Below are 3,514 nucleotides of genomic sequence, written 5' to 3'. Positions count from 1 at the left end.
ATTCTTTTTCTATTTCCTTCCTTTATCTTTTGCTGCTTTATTTCCTCCTTCCCTCCTTTTTCACTTTCTACCTCATTCTCTTTCTTCATTAATTTATTTATTTCTCTTTCATTTCTTCTTTCTTTACTTCCTTCCTACTTTTTTCATTTCTTTTCATTTCTCTCTTTTTCTCTTTCTTTCTTCTCCTTCTTTCTTTCTTTCTTTCCTTCCTTCCATCTTTCTTTCTACAATAAATACAATGCTGGTCCTGGGGTAAGGAAAATTTAATTTCAAAGCTAACCTCAAAAACTTATTAGCTGTGTGATCATGGACAAGACATTTAACTGCTGCATCATGTTCCTCAAATATAAAATGGGAAGTGAGGTAATAACAACTTTTACCATACAAGATTGTAAGGAGGATCAAATGAACTACTATTTTTAAAGAATTTAATCTAGTATCTGTGATATAATGGGTGATGTAGAAATGCTAACTTTTATTTGTTTATTCATTTCTAGTGTTCTACACACTGGGCTAGGCTTCAAGTGAAGAACATCTGGCACAAACTCTACCGCTACATTCATTCTGTTATCATGAGTAGGTCAATCAACTCTCTCTGAATTTATTTATAACATGATGACAATAATAGCACCTCTTTTGAAAAAAAGGATATTGTAAGGATCAAAGGAGATGATCTACATAAGTCTCTATAGAAATATGAACTGTTGGTTATCATCATGGTTATTCCTGGAGTTGTTTACTCTGGTACTCTCCGGTTGGGTGCTCTGAGAGGCAACTTGGTGCACTGGATAGAAGACGAGACCTCAAGTTAGAAAGAGTTAGATTCACACTGTACCATAGACATTTACTAGTGAAAGAGTTGGGGAAGTCACCCAGTCTTTATGGGTCTCAGCTGTCTCATCTGCAAAATGGATGGGTGGAATTTGGTGACTTTTGAGTTACCTTTCAGCTATAAATCCATAATCTGTGGCTAAAAGTTCTGTCCTAGAACCCTTTATTTGGTTTGAGAAATGGAAGCTGGCCATATAACATATCTCAGTAATTATCAGAGCTGTGCCTAGAACCATGACCAGATGTATTTAGGTCTATCAGTATATCTTGGAGTGACCATTTTTGGTCAATGATAATGATAACTTTCAGTTCCTTTCCCCCCTCTTTTGTTTATATTTCATCTTATTTTTTCTTTCTTTCTTTCTTTCTTTCTTTCTTTCTTTCTTTTTTTCTTTCTTTCTTTCTTTTCTCTTTCTCTATCTTTATTTCCTTCCTTTCCTTTTTTCCTTCTTTCCTTCCTCCCTCCTCCTTTTCTTTCTTTCCTTCTTTCTTTCTTCCTTCCTTTCTTTCTTTCCTTCTCTCTTTCCTTCCTTTCTTCTTTTCTGTTTTCTTTACTCAATTTCCTCATCTTTAAAATGAGCTAGAAGGAAGGAAGGAAGGAAGGAAGGAAGGAAGAGAAAGAAAAGGAGAGGATGAAGTAAATAAGAGAGAAAAGAGAAAGAAAAAGTGAAAGAAAGTAAATAAGAAAGAGAAAAGAAGGAAAAAGAAAGAAAAAGAGAAAGAAAGAAAAAGTTAAAAAGGAAATAGAAAGAGAGAAAAGAAAAAAAGGTGGAGAAAGCAGAAAGAGAGAGAGAGAGAGAGAGAGAGAGAGAGAGAGAGAGAGAGAGAGAGAGAGAGAGCATACTAGCTATTTCTCCAAATGAAACTGATGTCATATTCCTTTGAATTTGGAAAGCCTATATATAAGACATCCTTTAGAACTATAGTGATACCACCTCAGAGAAAGACCTGACAAATATAAGTTTGCATTGCATGTTTTTATTTGTGCATTTGGGGGAGGGGAATCAAATGTGCAGGGTGGGTAAGGAGGGATACAGCTCAGAACTTTAATGTAACAAAACAAAATTAAATAAAGTTTTAAAAAGAACCCTGGTGGCCATCCTACCTGGCTTTCTAGGGACAGCTCTGATGTAGAAGTCAAATCAGCTCTTATCAAGCCCCTACTGCCTTGAGGATACATAGAAAGTCCGAAAGACAGTCCCCACCTTAAGAAGTTCACAATCTAAAGGGGAAGACGAAATGAAAACAAATCTATATCAGCAAAACTGGATCTGGACAGAGGTGGGGGATCAGTTTCTAACCCTAGCTGTATTTCTAGTCCTGACTTTGGACAAGTCAGTCAACCATCTCTATTCCTCAATTTCCCGACTGCAAAAATGAAGCCATTTCCCTCAATGAATTGTTGGGGGGAGAGAATGAAATAATCTATGTAGCATGTTTTGGAAATTTTAACATCCCATGTAAATGTCAGCCATGCTCATTAAAGTAAAAAAAAAGAAAGAAAAAGAAAGAAAGAAGAAAGAAAGGCAAGAACAATCCATCCACCAAATTGTAAGAGACAATCTGAACTGCTGTCCAGATGTGGAAACCTTTAGAGCATTTGACCCTCTGCCTCATAATGGTTAACATGGGTTCGCCTAGAAAAGCTCTCTAGTTAATAACATCCTTTGCTTTCCTGACCTCCCCCAACCTGTCCATGGCCTCCCTTGTTAATATTTCCATCCCATCCATGTCATGCCAGGCTCGGAACACTACCGAGATCAATACACATGTGAACACACATTTTTTCCATCTTCCTGGAAGATGGATCAGGAGAAAACCATCCCAAATGACTCTGAGTCTAGTCTTCCCTGGAGAGTCAAGCAGTGGTCAATTCCCGAGCCATGAAGCCAAGGAGCTCGGCACCAAGCTGGGAACCAGTTTTTACTGTCTGTGTGACTTGAGCACAGTTCTTTGGGCCTCCAGTTCTCATCTGTCAAATGAAGGAGATTGGACCAGATCATCCCAAATGCCCCTTTGAGCTTCAAATGCTCTGATCCTGGGTGTTTAGATAACGGATAGAGTGATCACACAGCATAGTTAAGTCACCAGTAGCAACAGCTCCTCTAAAACCCTAGAAAAGAAAGTCACAAAGACCAGCAAAGCAAGGGCTCTCTCCGACAACCACTTGGGGTGAGTTTAATGGTTGGTGAGTAACAGAAGTTGCCAACTGGCATGTGATCATTTCCAGTATCTCCACCAGTGGGTAAATCTGGACTACAGACCCTTACAATGGTAGACTTGGGGATTTGTTTCTGTTCACGCACTTGTTTTATACTCTTGAATAAGACACATGATATAGTGGATAGTGAAATCCTAAAGAATTGGGTTCAAATCATGCCTCTGATTCTTCCTAACTATGTAACTGCAAATCCCTTCTCTTTTGATCTCAGATAGGTCCTTGGCATTTTATCTCGTAAGTCACAGGCGGTAATCAGTGTTTGTGGAAGGAGGTCTCCTACTGATGGTCTCTAATGCTTGATGAATTCATAGATTTTCCTCCTAGACACACAGACTTTGCTCATAACTGAATTCTTGTAGCTTTATACTTTTCTGGCATGGATACAGCTGTAGTCAAGATAGATTATGAAGGACAAACCAAGAAGCTGCTGGAATTAATGGAAATTGGAGCTTTTGTTAAATA

At 38.2% G+C, this 3,514-nt stretch overlaps 1 protein-coding gene across 1 annotated transcript in view; it reads right to left on the bottom strand.

Moving 5' to 3' along the window:
* Positions 1–562: 562 nt before the first annotated feature.
* The window catches only part of LOC103101394 (uncharacterized), an 84,699-nt gene continuing 81,747 nt past the window's right edge, over positions 563–3,514 (bottom strand). Inside the window, exons 2-3 of the mRNA XM_056821683.1 lie at positions 1,937–2,053; positions 563–784 (exon numbers count right to left, since the gene is read on the bottom strand). The gene's annotated coding sequence lies outside the window, so the exon portion shown is untranslated. The remainder of the gene's footprint in view (positions 785–1,936; positions 2,054–3,514) is intronic.

Source organism: Monodelphis domestica, chromosome 3 (assembly GCF_027887165.1).
Source record: "Monodelphis domestica isolate mMonDom1 chromosome 3, mMonDom1.pri, whole genome shotgun sequence".
Taxonomy (NCBI): Eukaryota; Metazoa; Chordata; class Mammalia; order Didelphimorphia; family Didelphidae; genus Monodelphis; species Monodelphis domestica.
The sequence above is the reverse complement of the archived record's forward strand: the minus strand, read 5'-3'. Positions and strand labels throughout refer to the sequence as shown.